General features: G+C 34.9%; 1 pseudogene; it reads left to right on the top strand.

Annotated features, from left to right (window-relative positions):
* Nucleotides 1-2,832: 2,832 nt before the first annotated feature.
* On the top strand, nt 2,833-19,975 carry LOC136833357 (solute carrier family 35 member F6-like; annotated as a pseudogene).
* The last annotated feature ends 2,254 nt before the right edge of the window (nt 19,976-22,229 follow it).

Raw genomic sequence — 22,229 nt, 5'->3', positions numbered from 1 at the left:
AGTGGAGATTGTAAAATAATGTAAAATTCCTGAAGATAAAGGTCACGAGATCTTCATGATGAGTCACTATTGTTGGCCGAAAGAGAGGCGAGGACACTCCTCGGTGCCCATTTCCTAGATCGAGAAGAAGAAGAAGAGCGACAACGGTGGGCTGGTGGGAGTCTGACAGAAAGTTGTGAACTTGTCAACAGTGCAGTCATAGTTTCGCTCCGTCATAACGTTGTTTTCTACCCGTCAAGATGGCCTGGACCACAAAACAGCTGATTTTGGCATTTATAATGGTCCTTACGGGGTCGATTAATACTCTCTCTACAAAGTAAGTGGTGAATTAATACGATATAGTGAATGGTCTATCTAGGAAGGCGTACGTTATTTTGCAGTACGGATCTAGGCAATGAGCCTACGATATGATGGCTATCCTAGATATCTTTGGTCGTGCAGGGACGTTGTAGGGTTGAACAAAGAAACACGTGATGGAAAGGCCACCACAGTCCTTTGCAGTCCTTCACCAGGGCCATTTTTGTCACCTTGAATGCTATGACTTGGCCAGCCAGACAATGACCTTCATTGTTAGAGCAAATCGTCACATGACTTGTCCCATGCCAAGACCGCATGAAAGTAGAATAATTCCGCCAGGTCCTTGGTCATAGTACGTTAAACAGGGACAATCACACTTAAATTTAACAATCTACCCCCCCCCATAGAAAAGACATTGGCTTTATGAGTGACTTAAAGATGAGTCGAAGTGAGACTCCAAGTAGCTACTTGTATTAAAGATGTATCGTAGGGTGGGCTAACACTTCTGCTTTTTTTCCAAACCTGCAAAGCTTGTAGATTCCCCACCAGTATGCTTAATAGAATAGGATAGGGCTATTGAAAGAGTAGGCTAGATTGCAGAATTCCAAGTCAATTAACCATTTATCTTTGCCTTTTGGGGCCACTGAATTCTGTGGGTTATGGGCATATGTGTGTTTTGCTGAAAATGGCCAAAAATATGCAATACATCTTAACCTGACCTAACCAAGGGCATCATTCCTTGATTTGGCTGAGATGGGCTTTTCCTCCCTGATCTTTAAAGAGTTTCATTATTTTTTACCATTTCTGATTTTATATATATTTAGATTATGAAGTTCTTGGTTTTTTATCAGGAGTAATTTGCAGGGCCATAAGACGAAAAAAGTAGACCCTGTTTTATCTTGGTTTCATTGACCATGAATGTCTTCTGAGTGTAGGGTAGCTTTTACATGATTTGAAACAAAGATGAAAATACATTGCCTATGCTGTAGGCTTGACGTCTGCATCTTTTGAGCTTAGTATTGTTTGTAGGACTTCCTTTGATTATGGATATCATAGAGTTGCCTTCCTTTTTGCTGTGTGTTGATTTCCTCGTAACAATGCAAATTTTATCCACTTTGGCCATGGAACAAGTTGTATATATGTAGAGAAATGCTATCACCATTAGTGCTGTTGGAAATGATGTGTGCTGCTCTATTTTGAAGAGCGTCAACACCCAAATTCTGTTTGTGTGCCACATTGTCCACATCATTTATTTCTTGTCCTGCAAAACTGTAGAACACTTTTCTTGACAATCTTGGGGATATTCCTGAATAACATTGATCCATCCACCCATTTGAGTTTACTATAAGAGGCACTTTATGCTTCCCAATAAGTTATGTATTTTATCTTTTTGTTGAAATGTATGTCATTTTTTATTTTTTATTTGTCTTTTATTCTACTTTTCTTTGTTATTTATTATTATAGTTATATCTAGTCATATGTGGGCATTCTGTTTTTGGAAGCTTCCTTTTTCAGCTAATGACCAAAATTATAAGGGCAATAGGTTTTTGGAATTTTTCTTTGGATGACAGTGTCCAATTTGTTTTGTTTAATGTGATTATGTCTTGATGTTGAATAATTATTCCTCCATTGAAAATGCTGTTTGTATTGATAAATTTATTTTTTCTATTTGCAACAGATGGTCAGCGAGTAGTGGACTTAGCAATTGACTATCACAAAGTTTTGAACAAGTGAATGTAGAGCCATTGTGTACTTTATGTACTGTGTACAACAATGCAATGTAAATTCCCCCTTTTTTTTCCCCTCTCTCCCTCTTATTTGATCTTCTTTATTGGTGCTAGATCGTTCTTCCTGTATGACTTCAGAGAATCTTATTTATGTGGTGCATGGATCTTTAGCTAATTGTGCTTGTGGTTTTTCATTTATTGATATTATGTACACAGTTCTACCCTAGCTGTGCAGTATATTATCTGTTTAGCCCCAGGATGTTCTGTACCTCAGGTTAGTTGGCCCTTCCAGGTTTTCTGTGCCCCTTATCTGTGACATACTCTTAACTGTTTTATTTTGTGCTTTTCTTAAATAGATTACTTTGGCTAGAATTGCTAAGGAAATCAGCTCTGAGGAGATTTAATTTTTTTTTCTTAGCTAAGTACCTTCATATTGTATGGCTTTCTACAGATCTGTTTATGGATTTGTGTTTATTGCAAGCACATTATATTTAGTCATGAATATAGCCTGGGTTTTTAAGTGGTTTCTTTCACGAATTAAGTTATTATAATTGTTAATGTCTATTTCCAAAGTTATCAGTAACAGCAGTGCATTAAATGAAGGCCATTGGAATTATATAAGAGGTAATCTGATGGAAATTTAATGTCATTAACAAATGAGATAAAGCAGAATTTCATTAACATGCTGTCTTGAGATTAAAACGATAAAGATTGTTTTGTAATCAATGACTCTTGTACTGCCCCCCAGGTACTTACAAGTCAAGTACCACTGGAATGAGTCAGCGGGGTTTTTGTGGTCGCTTTTTCTCTCCTTACCAGTAGTAGTTTGTAGAGCCTTGCCCTGAAAGGAACAATATTTACTTGGATACTTGTCAGACCCTAAGCAGTTATTTTGTTCCAGTATACTTATATTTTCAAAGATGGCGTGGACACAAAAACAATTAATGATAGCATTTTTGATGGTTTTTACGGGTTCCATAAATACATTATCAACCAAGTAAGTATTGTGATTTTCTGATAGTTGTCATATTCTTTTGAGAGGTATTCTTTTACCAATTCCTTCCTATAGTGTGTTATTTGACTGTCAAATACTGTTGAGAGGTAGTCTTTTCCAAGTTCTTTACTACAATATTTTATTTGATCCCTTTTTCCTTGTGGTATGTACAGGTCTTTGCTCTTCAGTTATTAGATTCTTCAGCCTGGTTATAAAAGTTTATTGTTTAATAGGATACTTTACATTTGTCACCCTTGATATCATTCAAACTAGAGTGTAGCTATTGAATAGTTCCCTTGCTTTGAGACAGTGAATTTGTTCTAGCATTGCTGTAAGTTATAATTAGGTAATTGTGTTTTATACAGAATAATTTGGGATTCGTGTTTCCCAAGATATTTTGAGGAATTTGTGGTGTCTTAATATGAAGTACCAGCTGTTAGAGTTTTGACCTGTAGTTTATTATACACTGTATGTAAATTACATCATTCCTTCATAGACCTCTAAATTGAAGAGGTCATGTTGTGAGGATTATAACCACAGCATTAGAAAATCTGAAAATTAACATTTTTGTTGAAAGTGTGGAATGGATTATATGTTTAGGATGACTGAAATAGTGTTAATATTTTTTAACATTAGGTGCAAGTTAGCTACATACAGTACAGTCACATTCCTAATGAATTAATTATTCGCAAATGACAGTTTAAGGAAAGATTAGGGAAAGTGGACTGCTAACAGAAATACTGTATCTTTCAATGCTTGAATAATTCATCAGATATTTTCATGATGTTTGTTTTGAATTACATTGTACAACATATTAACCAGGGGTATAGAAGTTGTTTCATCTTGAAATAAATTCAGGTACTACAGTAAAAAATATTCCGACCTCTTCAAAGCTTTGCTCGCATGGATTTATGAAACATCTTTCTTGATGATTTTTGCCTTATTTTTCATGCATTGGATCTGCAACATGCCCAGTGAATCCTTAACTTGGCCACAAGAAAAGTTGACATGTGCATTTTTTCAGCTGGATTTCAAATTTTCTGTTGAACATGTATGTAATTATAAGTACCTGTATTTCACAATCAGTTTCCAGTCATGCCAACTTGATAGGTCTTCAAAAGACAAAACATCCTTTTGTGTATGCCTAGCACACATTCTTCTGACCTGGTAGGCAAGGCATAATTCCTTAATACATCTCCTTTCACGTAGATGTAATGGTGTGCTTCCAAGGATTATCTTGGCAGCTTTCCCATATTGTTTTCCTTCACGCATTTGGTTGCTTATTATCTACTCACTTGTTTTGGTGTTTTAGTGATTTCTGCATTCAGAAGATTCCCTTAATTTTAGTAAGTTATTTTTATTTAGTTTAAATTTTTGCCATTGTTCTTTACGGGAGCTTTGTTGGGTCAGTTTGCTTTTCTTTATTCTTCATTTGGTTGGTTTGTTTTTTTATGTAATATTCAGCTGCCTTTCCCAGTACACAGCAACTTACCTTGGTTTCTGTTTCTGTCTCACCTGTTCAATACTTCATATTAATTTTACTTACTTACTACTAAGATATTTCGTATTTAGTTAAAGTCATACCTTGGTTATGTCTTAACTGATCTGTCCTTGAGCCAAGCGAATTTTTCTCATAAATAATGGGTATTAGATTAATCCCTTCCACACCTCCAAAAAATGCAACAATTGAAAAAATTTAACAGTTCTAGCATGAAGAAATTTTATAAAATACATCAAATAAATAGATGAAACATGAAAGTATGATCTCACACGACCTGTAATTGTATGTGGTAGGTGGTGGGAAAGATGAAGAGGAGGAGAAAGGTCATTGTTTGGAAGGGGAGTCCTAATCCATGAAAATGGCAGGCATAGTTCTACTGCTTTCTTCTGGAGATTCACTGTTTCTCGCTCACTGGACACATGTCCAGTGATATTTGTTTTCGTCTGCATTTTAGAATGCTCTTAAAGTGAGAGATAGCATTGTCATTCAACAGGTTTATAACATGGTTTGTAACAACTTTGCCAGGGTGATATTTTTTAACAAAACTTTGCACTACCTCAATCTCTTTTACTAGAGACATTCTCCCTTTCCAACACATCCTCTGAAGACAGTTCCTCAACTTTTGTCGCTTCCTCTGAAGGTCCTGCAGTAGTTTTGTGGTGAGCTCTGCCTTGTGCAACCAGGCTGAACAGAAAGTGTCGCAGTTTTCTGTTCCCCAGTCCCAGACCCTTGGGTGGTGATGGAAGATGCTTTTCAGTGCCCCTGGGACAACCTGTACATATACAAATTTGCTGTTAACCCTTCTTTGCAGGATGATCAACCAAGTGTTCATCACCCCAGATCCTCAGATAACTTTGGTGGATCCTCATTGGCCACAAGCTGAGTGGTATCCTGATCTGTCAACTGCTGGTTGAGGTGCCAAGAGAGCTGCCCCTGTAACCCACATTCACAGATACCACCAGGTGGTCCACACCCTGCAGCTTCACACTTGGAAGTTATCCAGCATCTCCTGCAAGAGGCTTTTCAGCAGGGCTGCAAGGGATATGTTCATGTACCTTCATTGTTCTTCAGTGAACATGTGTCATGGAAAATGGGCCATCTGTGATCGGTGTTTAGAAGGGCTCTCAGGTCAGAGCATCTGCTCAGGTGATTGCAGACTTACTCATCTACCTTCGCTGAGACAAGCTCCTTTCAGTCTGCAGTGAAAGACTATCGCTCAGCCTTGTCGCAGGTTTTCAAGCTGAAAGGGGGAGTTGTCTATTCTAATGAGAAGTTTCAAGGAGTCTTGCCCTCCCTGGGAACTTTGGCCTCCTGATTGAGATGTCCTTCATTTTGTGGAGTCTCACTTTCAATTTTACGGAGCTCTGTTGCTTGTGTAAAATGTGCACAAGGAGTTTACTGTAAAGGTGGAGGTTTGCATTTGCATTTTTCCTAGGTATACAAATAGGAGTTTGTTGCATTTTGCTGTGATTTGTGTGCTCTATTTGGGTGAGCTACATCCATAGGATTCAGTGTTCATTCAATTTTTTATGAACCACAGAAAAAGACATTGTTTTGTGTTTATGAATTTATTTAGATGAGAGGATGGAATGATTAAACTTCTGGTGATGGAAGTAAGGCTGGCTTTATGGTTTTATCGTCATGCTTTTAGGTTTTGCTCATTTGATATCTAAAGATGCTAATTGTACTGCATTCTTATTGGAAGCCAGTCTCGGTATGTGAAAATGAGGTAATATGATATACAGTAAAATGTTTATTGATAATTCATTACAGTAATTATTCACAGCCCAGTTATTATATCAGACACTCATGATGAGTTGGAAGAATACTGTACATATGGCATTTTGGTATTTTCTAAGATGGCCAATAGTAGCTTCTAGGTTTATTAGAAATGAGATTAGACAAGGCAGGTAATTTTGTATGATAAGACAAAAACCACTGGTAAGCAGATATGATGTAAGGTAATCCAGTGCTCCCCTAAAATTATCTTTTATCAGAATAAACTTCAGGGTAGGATAAAGACAGGTTGATGTTACAGAGCAGGAAAGATGAGATTATTATAAAGTTTTTTTACTTGCACTTAGTTTATGTATTTTAAGACTAACTTGTGCTAAGTACTCAAAGACTGTGTGCTTATTATGTAAATAGTTTTGTTTTACCATTATGTGTATATGAAAATGTCAGTTGCTTTCATGTAATAAGGTGCCAATTCATTTGTTAATTTAGTTGTTTATTAGTGGCATTACTGTACTTGCTGCATGTAATGGGAGTTGGTTATTCTGAGCTTGTAGAATATTTCTCAGGGTCACCTTGCAATTTGCTTCATGCCTACTCTAACTTTAATCCTTTTTTGAGTTTTTCATATTATTTTAAAACCTGTCCTCCAGGTAAAGAATTATGCATCTTTACAGTTAATTTTTTTACCCAAAGAGAAAAATAATGTCATGCAGTATTTTTCACTTACTACAGATCTCATCAGGGTAATCCAAGTTGATTCATCTCTCTTTTTCTGTTTTTCTGCATATACCTTGGGCTTGGCATTAGGTCATGCATTTTTGTAGCTTCTGTTAGGGCTGATTCTGTTCAATAGTAGTTTTTTTGCAGAAGTAATGATGTTTGAATCATTAGCTTGAATGGGCAGATGGTTTTTTTAGTCAGCTAGAGGTTTAAGATGATTTCTATAGTGGTCAGAGATATGGTTGTGCCCCCCCTCATAAATGTCACCACATCCTTTCATTATGGATGGATGGTCTTTGTTTTCAGCTGTTGTAAGCATAGTCTCTTCATAGACCATAGATCAGCTCATATATGAAAGGATCAAATGTATACCAAATTAAAATGTTAAATTAAAATGTTACAAGTGACAAATTTAAAACATCTTGTAGCAGCCATGGTCATTATTTTTTCTTAAGTATGATGTCTGGAATAAAGGGTTTATATCATGTATTTTATAAAGATACGTTTCTTAGATACAAATGATCTGATAAAGAATGCTATTCTTCCTGTCTTGCTAATGGATTTAGTTGAAATAATTCAATGAATTTTTTTTCATGAGTGACAAGGTATGGGTCTTCCAGCAGTGATGGCAACACTCTCCCAGCTAACTACCATTTTTCACCTTTGAACTAGACCCTTGAGACTTAAGCAATTTAACTCTGTGGTGTGGTTAAAGTACTTAATAGTAATGATAAAATTATTCATTTGAATTCAAGTATTGTCCTCGTTGTGAAAGGTGGAGTAAAGAGCAATTTATAAATTGGTTTGTAACTATGAAAAAAAAAAATGTAATTCTCTCTATTATATACTGTATTGGTATCAAAATTTTGTAAGTGTCATTTGTGCAAAATCTTGTGTTAGAATTATAACATTAAAGCTATAAATTATCTGCATATATTTTCTTACTGTACTATAATTTTTTTACCTCATTAAAAGTGCAATGAGTACTCAAACAATAATTATGTTTCAGATGGGCAGACACAATGAAAGCAAGTCACAGTAATGGGGAGGAGGACAATTTCAATCATCCGTTCTTTCAAGCAGATGGCATGTTCTTAGGTGAAATATTATGTAAGTAAATATAATTTTCTTAGTATTCCTTGTGAAGTTTCATGAATTTTATCATGTATTAGCCAAAGTCCTTTACTTGTTTTAAATGTCCTTAGTTTAAGCAGTGGTACAGTTTTATTGTGCATTTTATGTATTTAAAGCTTGGGTTTGTTGCCATATTGTCTCCTTTTATTTGGTGTAATACAGCAGTTCTTTGCAATCAGTCCTTATACAAAAGTCAAGGGTAGCGCCGGAGTTAATTTGAACAAGTTTGAACTTATTAATTGTCAAGGTTTTCCTATGTCCAAGTCACTGATCCCTTAGTTATCCAATAAACAATGTTTTAACTTATTGCAAGTTGGTTAATGTACATTTTCTATATATTGTTGAAGGCACAACTTTCTTGTAAAATATATTATCATGTATTACATTACTTTTTATTTCTCCTTTTTCTTGTAAAGGTATGTTGACGTTTTATATTCTACGTTGTATTTCTCGACGACAGAGGCAGGAACAAGTAGAAATGTCACCAAGTAGTCAAGAGGTAGGACTTCCCTAATTACTTTTCACCTCTTTGGCTCCGTTTACTTGTAGTATTACTGTAAGGGTGTCATATGTTGTTGGGACTTACAAGAGAGGAATATGGAGAAAGACTCAGATATTAATTGAAAAAGGGCCTTTAAGAAGATTTGGACCAAAGGAGATTCAGACAGAAAATTTTTTAGAGAATAGAGAAAACACATTTTGTATTCAATACAGTGAATAGAAAATTGGTTGTTATAAAGGTAGTGATGACAGTAATGAGGAACAGGTTGAAGGAGACCCTTCTGTCAAATATGAGTGAACATTTTGATGTTAGATAAGTCAATATACAGTCATTCATTAAAATGCAATTATAGGTCAGTATAATTAAAATGCAATTACAGGTCAGTATAATTAATTAACCTTTTAACACCTACTGACGATTACACGTCGATTAAAATTGTCTGTTAAGTCATGGACGCATCGTGACGCCGATTACAAAATTTCAACCTTCAGTCAGCTTTGACTACTCCAAAATGGAGTCGAAAACGCAATTGTAAGCTAAAACTTCATCTTCTAGCAATATTCAATCATGTACCTTCATTTTGCAACAAATTGGAAGTCTCTGTACAATATTTCAATTTATGGTGAATTTTTGAAAAAAACTTTTTCCTTACGCCCGCGCGGTAACTCGGCCGAAAATTTCAGAAATTCTTTCATCATTTTGTCGTAATTTTTGCACTGTTTTATATTAGCCGTTACATAAAGTTTTATATATGAAAATGTGCGCAATTTCATGTAAAATACAGCAAAATACAACTCATCGTTGTAGCTTTTATCAGTTTGGAAATATTTTCATATAAACCACGATAACTGCCAAAATTTCAACCTTCGGTCAACTTTAACTCGACCGAAATGGTAAAAAAACGCAATTGTAAGCTAAAACTCTTACATTCTAGTAATATTCAATCATTTACCTCATTTTGCAATAAATTGGAAGTCTCTAGCACAATATTTCGATTTATGGTGAATTTTTGAAAAAAACATGTTCCTTACGTCCGCGCGGTAACTCGGCCGAACATCTCAGAAATTCTTTCGTCATGTTGTCGTAATATTTGCACCGTTTTATATTAGTCGTTACATAAAGTTTTATATATGAAAATGTGCGCAATTTCATGTACAATACAACAGAAAATAACTCATGGTTGTTGCTTTTATCAGTTTTGAAATATATTCATATAAATCATGATAAATAGAAAAATTTGACTTTCGGTCAACTTCTTTAACTCGACAAATGTTCGAAAACTGCAAAGTTGTAAGCCAAAACACTTACAGTCTAGTAATATTCAATCAATTAGCTTCATTTTTTCAACAAACGGGAAGTTCTATATAATCTTTCATTTATGATAATTTTGAAAAAACATTTTACGCCCACGCTGATACCAATTCATGCATCATTTTGCAGGATATATTTTCTGTGTTGCTTTGATCGTTTACAATTTTTTTATATACCAAAATCATCAATTTAGTGTATAAATGCAAATGAAAAAAAATAACCCCGTTATCTTTAAATCAGCTTTGCTACAGCGCATTTGTATAAAATTATATATGAAAATTTTTGCGCTGTCATATATTTCAATATTTATATATGATAAATGACATTTTTTCATTTCTGATGGCTATTACCAAACTCAGGCAATAGACAAAAAAGGAGCCAAAAATGAACTTTAATCTTTAAAAACTTAGTTGTTGTGAATTTTTAAAAACTTTTTCCGCTCTGGCGCTTAGCTCCCAACGCCTGATACGTGAGAAGTTTTTGTAAATAGAGGCTCGGCATTTAAGGGTTAAAATGCAATTATAGGTCAATATAATTTATTAACATGCAATTACAGGCAGTCCCTGGTTAACGGCAGCGGTTTTGTTTCCAGCCAGGTCCAGCTAACTGAAAATTGCTTAAAGTGCTAGTAAACCGCTTAACAGCACCGTTAACCAGTTATCGGTGCCGATAAACCACTTACTGGCGCCGAAAATCCGGTTAATGATGTCATTAGCTAAGCGCTGTAACACTGAAACACTGTTAACCGATGCCACCAGCCTGTATAGGTCAACATAATTCAATAAAGTTTAATATATAATTATAAGTATATAGTAGACAGATATGCAGTAATGATAAAAGTCAAAGATTAATGCAGAAGGACTTTATTTTTTAAGTTGGCGCATATCATTTGGGGACAAGTTCCCTTACTTAGGTTAGGGCTATATATATTCATATAAAATATATACTGTAATAATGTATAGGGTCCAACAAAAAGAGAGAGAATTCCTTGTCTTGGAGACAAAGAGGTCGACCAACCAATGTATCCATGCTCTCGATGCGAAGTTTCAATTATGCTGAGTCTCCCTGAACTTAGCGTGCCACGAACATTGTACATGGACATATGTGTCCCTACTCAATTTATGTGGGCCCTTGAAGCATGCTTGAGTGTGCTGCACAACTTAAGAGTGTAGGTATTAGTTGTGTATGATACCAGTGCTTATAGATTTAATCAAGATGTTCACACAAAATCTGCCGTTAACTGGGTTTCAGATTGATGTTTGTTTATGTACTGTTGAGCATGGAACTGTATAATTGGTTTGACTCTTATCCCAGAAAAAAATTTTTACTTTTAATAATGTTTTATAGTTATGTTGGTTTGTGACATTATTGTTCCTATATAAGCTGATTAAATAGGCTTGGATGATTCAGTAATTTTTAAGATATTTTACTTTGTACGTAAGGCACTTTCACTGATAATGTCATTGAATGTTGGGTTTGACAGTGTTTATTTTTTTCACAGGCTGGTCAGTTTCCCAAGTACATATTCTTCGTTCCAGCTATGTGTGACATGTTAGCCACATCGACCATGTATCTGGGGTTGACCTTGACATATGCCAGTTCATTTCAGATGTTGAGAGGTTTGTATTTTGCAGATAATAACCTAAGTATTTATTATGGAAATGAATCTAAACCAAGTTTATGTAATTCTCCCCAATTTTATAGTACTGGGCTTTGTTGTAAGAAACATAAATAATTATTAAAAAATGTTACTATAAATATTACTGTTCATTTCAGATGTTGAGAGGTTTGTATTTAGCAGATAATAACCTAAGTATTTTATGAAATGAATCAAACTGCTTATATAATTTCCCACCTTATAGTACTGACTTTGTTATGAAATATAATTGATCTTTATTAATAAAAAAAGTCACTGTAAATATTACTGTTAGGATGTCCTTTATGATTAAAATTTAGTAGTGCTCTGGAGAACACTCTTTGATGGGTTGTTTTTAAGTCTTCATTGTAGAAAGCATTTCTTCTCAGTTGGTAGACATAAATTCCAAACAAAGGGAATTGATTGGAGCCAATTTTAAAAAGCTTACGAAATGCTGAATATAAGTAACATAGATGAGTTTTTACTTTTGTTCTTTAAAAAATACAGACTTATAATCTTCTTAACACTTAAATGCGATCCCTGTAGTGAGGGGGAAAGCGCTGTCAGTGCAGTTCATGTGGCACACTGTAGGCATTACTAAAAGGTGTTTGCTGCATCCTTTCAGCCCATAGGAGTATCAGCTTATTAACCTTTTACTTTAACTCCATTCCCACTTCCTTTCATCAGTCTTGCTGTCCAAGCTCTTACTTCTTTGTGCAACTGTGGGATTTTCTCCCTATTCTACCTTAAGATCTTTGTACTTAATATCCTTTATTTTCAGGACCTCTATTCCCTCTTTTTACTGTCGTAGTTCCCTAGTACTTGGCTTGAAAACCTAAAATATGTAAGTAATCACTTTAAATGCCAATAACCATGGATTCCACATCCTGCTAATCTCAGCATGTGCCAGTGGGGTTTAGAGGTCCTGGGATTATATTCTTGCTTGTTATGAACTCATCAGGGATGCCTCTCTCTCACATAGTCTTTTTTTTGTAATTTGAGTTTATCGTAAGTAATTTTTAATGGAATTAAATTTATTGTAAAGTAAATTTAATTTTGTGACTTTTGTTGTCTTGCTCTGTAATTTTTCAAAGAATGAATATTTTTCATTTAGGTGCTGTAATTGTATTTACTGGCCTTCTGTCTGTGGCATTTCTTGGTCGCAAGCTCCGTTACTACCACTGGATGGGCATCTTTATTGTCATTGCTGGTCTGGTTGTAGTTGGAGTGTCAGATTTCTTGGGGAATACAGCAGAAAGTGAATATACTCTTAATGGTATCATCACAGGTACGTTCTTTTCCATTTTTGTTATGTACAGTACAGCAGTATACAGTTTGCTAGGCAGTATTTTTATGCTTCTAAAGCCAGTCATTGATATAATACTGAATTGAATGTTGTTAGAGAAACCATGGGATCAAGCATGAGGGAGAGAATAGAATCATGTTAGTTGCTGTTTAGTATTTTTATCCAATGTTGTTTCATGGAAGTCCAAGAGAAACTTGTGAAAATCAGGTCCATACAAAAAAGTCCTTCAGAATTATTGCCCCATTGCTGAGCTTTAGTCCACAGTTTTAATTTCATAAATCATAGGAAACTCACATAAATTTTGATTTATTTTGGAATTTTGCTCACATATGTAAAACAAATAAAAGATACTGACAGTACACTTTTAGCTAGAATTTACCCATGACTGTTACTGATTGCTTAGTATCTCTAAAAACTGTAAAACCCATCACTAATAAGTTGCAGACTTTATGGAGTAATGTATCTAACAGTAACACTTAAAACAGATTAGACCCATCATTGGACTGTGGTGCCCATTTTGTTTTGTCTGTAGTTACTCTCATTTGCTGTTGGATATCTGATGACTAACCCACAGGACTTAACCCTGAATGAATCGAATTTAGATCAACACTAACAGTTGAAATGTGTTTTTTGAACTTGGTAACAAGGTCATCAACTAGTGTTTAGGTGGGTGAGGGGTCAATGCCCTTCATTTACCTTATGCTTTAACAAAGGGGAGTCTTGAACTGTATGGCAGCTTATTATACAAAGAATGTTGGCTTTTTGGCACAGATTATTTCTGGCACTGACCAGAGGGAATTTCTTTAGGAAATTGGACGGGTTGAGAAGTTGAGCCAGCAGATGAGGAAAACAAGGCTAAAGTGTTCAGGTTAATGGTGGTGACCATTATGGTTATGGAGGTAAGGTTCTCCCCCAACTTGCAGACCAAGTCCTAAGCAGAGGAATTCTGATGCAGATAGCAAGCTAGAGAGGTCTTGGGAGGTCACATCTCTTGATCATCATCACTTTTACCAGCATGCAAGCATTGTGAACTGAAGCATGCCAGTGGGGGTGGAAAATACACCAAAGCCTGTGCATATTCTCTGTTGGAGGAAACCTAGTGCAAGCAAGGAACTGAGGCCTGTGATTATGCACTACTGCCAGTTTTAACAGATAATAATTCACCCTGCAGAATTGTTCACAGATATCCAGGAAGATGAGTGTGGCTATTGAGATCCAGAAGGGCCAATAGTAGGAGACTGTTCAGAGGCGACTCCCATAGGAGATTGAGCAGGCAGCTCATAAAACAAACTGAAGTATAACGTGAAGAGGCGGGAGCAACAGATTGCAAACTTTTAATTTATGGAGGAATCAAATGCAGCAAGAAACTGGTCTTGGAGGACAAAGGAAACCTTTGTCCTGTCTGGGCTGGAAAGCATTGTCTACTGAATAAATAATCTTCATTGATGAGAAATGAACGGGGCAACAACAGCTTGAGGAGGCGAGAGTGTATTATGAAGGAAGGTACAGCAGATGGTGAAACTAGAATATTCTTTCTAGGGGTGACAGACATTGTCAGGAGAGGGAGACATCCATGGTGGAAAAGCTTCATGAAACAAGAAGACAGGGGAGAAAGGGGATTATTGAGACTTGAGATGGTTGACACCTCTTCCACTGCTTGCTCTTAACAGGGGAAGGCAGTATCATAGAGGAGGAATCCTCATCAGACAAGACTCAGGGCTTGACATATGAAGAGCATAGAATCACCATATGTGGCACCAGGAGCATAATTTTTACACGCATGCTGTTGAGCTTACAGGGACCACTGCCGATGGACCAGTTCATTCATGCACACACAATCTGTAAATGCAGGTCCTTGTCCAAGGAAGGCATAAATGTCGTGTAGGATTTATTACCCACTGCCCACGCAACTATGGTGAAGCAGGATTAGATTAATATTCTTCTCTGAAAGATAGCACAATTCAAGTAGAGCATACAGTATCAGAATGAAAATACAAAATATCTCAGAATTGGAGAACTGAAAGTAACTTTTGCTGTGAACTGATGGAAAGGCAAAATATTTATCATACTAACAAACATACCCTGATAAGGACCTAGGCAAAAGCAAAATGTACTCAATACAGTTTATTTTAAAATCAGTCATAAAAGAAAATTCAAACAAAAATTACATACGGAACGGAATTGTGAACCACAAAATGGCTGAAAACGGAACAACCATGCACTCACAGTAAAATTCAGAGTACAACAATACCATGAGGGATTGGGGAGAAATGAATGGTGGAGCTTAATAATTGGGAAAAACATTGTTAATCCTGGTAAGCATGGCAACACAACAGACTTCAAAGTCACATGAAGACTGTGTGGTACAGTCTGAGTCGGGCATGCACAGTAGGACATTTCTTCTTTAAAGATATGTCAAGTTGGAATGATTGGATCTGTGTCATGTTCATCAGAATCATAAGACCAGCTTAATTTTTTATGAATAACCGCTCCAGGGTAGACCTATTAGAGTTAGAGGTATTAAATCGGTAGACTGATTAAGCTATTTTCTAATACTAGTAAGGACAGTTTTTTTTTTTTATTGTTTTATCTGTTGAATATGATAGATATTTCATGATGAATGCTTGTATTTCTTTATACATGTCATTATAGTTTTAGGCATTTTCCTCAGTTGACAGACTCAAAAATATAGAAATATCAAATAGTATTGTGTAACAAATATTGTGATTAGTTGTATTATGTTCCAGGTGATCTCCTCATTATTGCTGCTCAGATTGTCACAGCATCTCAGATGGTTATAGAAGAGAAATTTGTCACTCGCTATAATGTTCCTGCTCTTCTTGCTGTTGGTTGGGAGGGTATGTAAAATTATGCCTGCATTGTAGTAAAGGAGCTCCATTTTTGATAAACTTGCTGGGCACATTGTATTATGTCATTGAGTTTTGTGAATAAGATAATACTATTTGTTGAAAAGAAAATATTTGTGGTGGTATGCTATAGAGATGAAACTTATATTATGTCTTTCTTGTTTCAGGAACATTTGGTTTCTTGGATTCTTTTCAATCCTTCTGATTCCCATGTACTGGATACCAGCTGGTATTTTTAGTGGTAATCCACGCAGGTGTCTTGGAAGATGTTCGGATGCTTTCTATCAGATGGGATCAATCCTGTACTTATTGCTGCTGTTTTGTAGGCAAGTTTAATGTCAGCAATAGTTGGTGAAAACAGGTTAATACCTGTATTACTATTTGGTTTCTAACCCAACAAAAGTTATCTCAAGATATCTTAGACTTAGCCATTGGATAATTCCTGTTTTTAATTTTAATTCGTAATTTACTCATATATATTTTACAATTATGAGGCAGCATATGGCCTTAACATTTTTTTTAATCTTAAGGAAGTGAATGTTTTACATAAATAACCACACAAATTCCAAAACATGTGCAGTAACTGAACAGTAAATACCACATCAAAAAGTCCATATCAAAAAGAAACTAAGACTGTTGTTGAGGATGGGCAAGACCAGTATATTCAGAGAACTGCTTCAGCCAGCTACAACCCTCACTTCATGGCTTTATCTTGTACTGGCCAGTTCTTTTCTCCAGAGCTCTTTAAAAAATCAGTGTGTTTCATTGTTTTCATTAATATTATTCCATTTATCATCTGTAGTGAATTACCTTTCCCTCACATATATACTGGCCTTCCACAATGATTGCTATAACCTAACTTTACAAAAGTTTTCTTAATGACAGAATCGACATTGGACACAACCTAAGAATGCTAACAAAAGTTCTTTAACTTACAACATGAAAAGCAGCTATAAACAGTCATTGCTGGTGAATTTCCAAACTCTCATTGCGGGTGAATTTCACAGTATTTCCATATGAATTAGTACTAAATAAGAAGTCTGCAAGTGAGTTAGGGATGATGAAAACAATGACAACATGTTGTCTTAAAAGCCAAGCCAAGAATTAAGGGTTGTAGCAGGTAAAACATCAAACTTATTGTTTTATTCTGTTGTTATTTAAATTTTATTACTTGGTCTATCAGTGCCAGCAGTTGTACAGTAATAGGTTTAAATTTTTGAACCATAATTTTTAGAAATATTTGAAAATCATGACATTCAAAGTGTATTAAGATCTGTTTGAGTTTTTAAAATGACCTATTTAATTGATTATGGTTTTTACAGGCAACATAATTAGTATAGCATTCTTCAACTTTGCTGGTGTTAGTGTTACAAAGGATTAACTGCCACGACAAGAATGGTCCAGATTCGTTCGAACTCTTGTAATATGGCTGTTTTCATTGGCAGTTGGATGGCAAGATTTCCAATATTTGCAGGGTAACCTTATATGTTAAACTAGACATTTTAGTCATATAAGACTTAATACAGTACTTACATTTCAGGCTGTTTGGTTCTTACTAGTAAGTACACGCCAGTTTTATGAATTTGAATCCAAAACATGCTACAAAGTATTTTTCTGCGGTACATTGCTTTTATGTTAAAGAACGAAATAGAAGTATGAAGTCGTGCAGTGATGTATGAAGACCAAAAGATTTTATTTTAAAGCTATGAAATCGATGCAGTTTTAATAAATGCTTTGTACATCTGTCTCATCATCAGCATTTTGAAAGACATTTGAATACATACTTTAAATTTAAATATAAATTATCTTCTTTGATGGCATATAAAACCTCCTATATTTCCCAGGTATAGCTAAAACATATCACGCTGGTCATATATATATAAAGATGTGCTATTTGGTGGGCTAAATGTTTAACAAGCTTTACTGTGGACTACCTCATCATTGCCTCCAGTGCCACAAGCACAAATTCCACCACTTGTTTTTCCAGAGCTTTGTCTTTCACAGACCTCCCTTATCTTGAGCTGACACAATCAAGTACAGTTCTCTCAGGGGTTTTCTTACAGTTGTCTAAGCTATCCATTTACCTATCATCATTTTGTCATTTACAAATAGAACTTATGTAATTTTCCTTATGGATCATTTCTTACTCTATCCTACCATCTAACTCCTATTAATCCTCCTCAAAGCTTTATTTTTAAATCAAAATCTTCTAGATTTAGTTTCATTGGCATACGATGGTTCATGTCCTTACAGCAACGCGATCATATCAGACTGTATAATCTATTTTTATGCGATTGTCTTGCCTTTGGAGAAACCTCAGCTATATTGAACACAGGCCTTACTTGTCTTAGGCTGCTACCTGCCTCTACTACTCATACTGAGTGTAGGATTAATAATTTACATTGGAACTGTATATGGTGATTTTAACCAATAAGGCAATTATTTCTTTTTTGGTTAAATCAATAATAAGGTAATTCAGTTTCAAATTTCAATACATATCCACCAAAAACACTGATGGAGATAGTCATTAACTTGCTTCTAAAATTTTTTAGCTGTAAAGTAGTTCATCAGTAGCTGTTTAACATTTTTCAAATTCCACACGAAGTATTAAATTTGTTTTAAGAGATAAAAGTGAAATAGTGTCCCCTACTGACTGGATGCAGATTGCACTTATACCTGGGAATGGGCTACCACAAAGTCAAATTTCTTAATATAATAAGGCTCTCTAGGGAATTTAAAAATGTTTCTCCTAAATTGTCTGAAGATGTAAATGAAAATGTACACTTTTGGATTCAGCACACTCAATAATAAGATCTGCATGCTTTTACCATGTATTGTTGGTAATACTGTGCCTGTAACTTTTTTATTACTTGTTTCAGCCTATTGGATTTACTATACTTGTGATTGGCATGTTCATTTACAACGATCTAGTCTTTTTGCCATTTGCAAGAAGTAGAGGTTGGATCAATGATTCTGAAGGTGAAGATACAGAACCAGTCATTCCACCAAATTCTTCCAGCAGGTGAGAAAAGTTTACTTATATTAATATTGGTGCAATATATGGATATACCTGTAGAAATATCATTTAAAGAAAATTATATGCCAGTTCATCACAACAGGTTCAGCCTTTGCATGGTTACTACCTTATAAATATGTGCAGGACAGTATAAGTTTACTGAATTCTTCCTTATCATTCTATCCTTATGTACTTATCTTGTTACAGATCTGCAGGATCATTTGCAAAGGATAGCCCAGATGCTGCAGTGGAGCCTATGTAATGACCCCGCACAGGCATTGTGTATTCATATTGGTTTGATCGTGGAATTTACAAATATTCTCCCTCTGAATAAATATATAAATACCTCTCTCTCCCCTCTCTATATAGTATGTTTTGCTACTTAAAAAAAAGTGATGATCTCAGTGTTAAACTCATGGTATCCAAAGTTAAAATCAAAGAACTTGATGATGATAATTTTTATAGCCATATGTAAGTACAGAGTCATTTTTTATGGGTATTGCTTACATTTTAGGTTTGGAAAGTAAAATTCCAAATGACAGACATCAGACTGTAGCTTTTTTGAAGTATTTAGTGTTGAAGTTCTTGCTTGAATACTCATATTTTGCATTTATTATGTAGTTAAATTATTTAGCATTTAATTCTTCAATTTTTTCCTCAGTGGGATTGTTTTAATGTCTACACATATGGTTTCCTCAGTCACAAATAGTGTGCATTGTGAAATCTTACTTCACCTGGTAGATATTTTCATGAGGGAATTTTAGTTGATGCAGTTTTTTGACATTCTTTTTCTGTATGAACTTGCAGTAGTTGTCTCATCTTGATTGTTGAAAGTTTTGTTGATTTTCATAATTGTGTTGATTTTCATTATTGAAACTGTAGTCATTTGTATTTTGCTAGTATAATTTTGCAACTCAAAAACAATTTTCAGAAATTTACTCGGGAATTTATAGAATATTCAGTTGTTTTAATAAGAGACTTGTCTCCAGTACCCATTTTCAGTATTACATAGCTGTGTGCACAGTGTGTGTGTGTGTGTTATCTCTGCTTTTTGTAGCATCCTAGTGTCATGTTCATCTTCACATCATAAGCCTTCATCATGAATTGATAGGGAACTGTATAGTCACAAGATTAAACAGCATCATAAATTATTCCCCCATTGATTGTATAGTGATATGATTATGAACTTTGTTTATATTTTTTATTTTATTAAAAGCCTTGCTTACAGGAGTGTCCCCTTACTGTGTACCCAACAAATTTTCCTTTTAGAAATGTTAAGGCCAAAATATATATTAGCCATTACTAAATAAGATTATAAAGAATTACAAAAGGGAACAAGAATGGTTATACTTAATAGTTGTGTAGAGTTGTCATTTAGATGTATTATAGTACAGTATACCTTATCACAAATTTGTGCTAAATGTGTTTGGTTGAATGATCTTAACAAGTTCGTTGGTATAAACTGTAGCGTTGTAATTTAAAGACAGTTGTGTAGTGCTTGTAGCAGCAGTTGGGTATTTATTTTATTATACTCAGTTATCAAATATGTGACATAGCAATTGTAGTGGCAAGTCAGCAGTTTACATATTTTCTCTAACAGTCAGTTTTCTTTTTCCTAGTTATGGAAGTACAGTACTTTACTGGTGTGTTGATGTACTACCTTGTAAAAGAAAATATGCTGTTGAACAAAGTGAGTTGAGCAATGATTGTGGAATACGTGATTAAAGATGGAATCGTGTTCATTCATAAAGTAGCTTAAGAATTTTTTTTTTGTTATTGTGCCTAACTTTGTGCCACTATTTCTAGTGGAATGTATACACCCCTACCTCAGAGTTTGCAAGGAGTATCCTGGCTTTTTGGCATGCCAGAGTTCCTTTATGTAGAGTTAACAGAGGTTAGGTGTATAAGCAAAGCTCATTATACAGTCATTCTTTAGGAGCATGTATTAATGGTGTCTTTAACTATGTTTCTCAGTGCTAAGCAGCCTTGCTTGTTTAGCATGTTAGTTTGGAATTTATTGGCAAGAAATATCTTGGAAAAGTTGTTGACCACCACTAATTGTGGAAAGTGAATTTATGGTATGTATATTGTAGGCCCAAGTCTAAATACATTATAATGTTTTCTTTCACAGTTCATGGCAATATTTCAAAACGTATGTTAGGAAAAATACAAATTTCTTTTTAATTTTGGGTTTCCAAGGTTGACCATTATATTGTATTACTACCCCTCCAAGCTTACTTAAACCAAAGCAGCTAATGCAAGGCATTTTAATTTGATAAATTATAAATGATAAATTTGTGGAGTTTGTATTCTCAAAGTTTGCCTGGTTTTATCCAAGTTATAATGTTATGTGGACTTAAGGGCTTGAATATATTTTAGGGCTACAGTTGTGAACAGTAGGTAATGGCAAGAAGAGCAGTAGAGTAGTATCATTGACGGCTTGTTGTTGCACAGTTTGATTTGTAAAATGCAGGTAGTTTAGGCTATGTACACCCATAGTATCTCAAGCAATAGTCATGTTGTAAAGTATGTATGTGCATGTGTTTTTGATGACCATCTTCTTTATGCAAGTACAGTAATAATATTTCTTGAGTTCACGACTTCACCTACACTTACTTTACTCTAGATAGTTATGACCCTCTTGTAACTAAAACTAATGCCCACATCCTCATTGAACATTGTAAACTGACTTTCTAACATAGATAAGACAACTGTTTTGTATAAGATATGAATATTAATGTAGATTTAGATTTGAATAGATTCATTCATTTAACTTACTTCATCCCCTTGCCCTATCCAACAGACTCATGAACTTGATGTATAAACTAGTATGTGCTATATGTAATATCCAGAGTACAAGTGCTGATTTAATATTCTCGTTAAAGTTCACTATTTTACCCAAAATTTTACAGCTAAGACAATTTAGGTTGATTGCATACAAATGGTTCTTTTACAAAGTTCTGTCTTAAGCATCTTACGGCCAAATCCTCGAGTTGCACATGAACCATCTCATTCCTTTTGACCCTATCTATGGAAAAAAAATATTGGCTTATTTTTTGGTACCTTGTGGGCTTTGTAGAATTGTTACTCTATAACTGAATTAGTAGTAAGATAGTTCTTTTCAATGAGGAGTCATCTTGCATTCATAACTCTATCCATTATTCCTGTCAGTTATCTTAATCAACTGGATCTAGGTCTGTTTGGTTATCAAAGGTTCAGATAACCTGTAACAATTTTTCCAAGTCGAAATAGTTCAGATGGTTAATGCATTACTTCCACCTTTCTTAGGTCATTTGTAACCATTATGTATGCAACACTGTATGTGTATAAACCCAAAAGTTAAGTGGTTGTGATGGAGGCTTAGCATGACATTATCTTTGAATAGAGGAGTGTTTGTTTGTTATTTTCTGCTTTATAAAAGCAAGAACAAAATAGAAATTGCACTTTAACAATTGAGCATTTCTTTTGGTGATTTTTTTTC

Source organism: Macrobrachium rosenbergii, chromosome 51 (genome assembly GCF_040412425.1).
Source record: "Macrobrachium rosenbergii isolate ZJJX-2024 chromosome 51, ASM4041242v1, whole genome shotgun sequence".
Classification (NCBI taxonomy): Eukaryota; Metazoa; Arthropoda; class Malacostraca; order Decapoda; family Palaemonidae; genus Macrobrachium; species Macrobrachium rosenbergii.
This window is presented reverse-complemented; position numbering and strand designations above follow the sequence as displayed.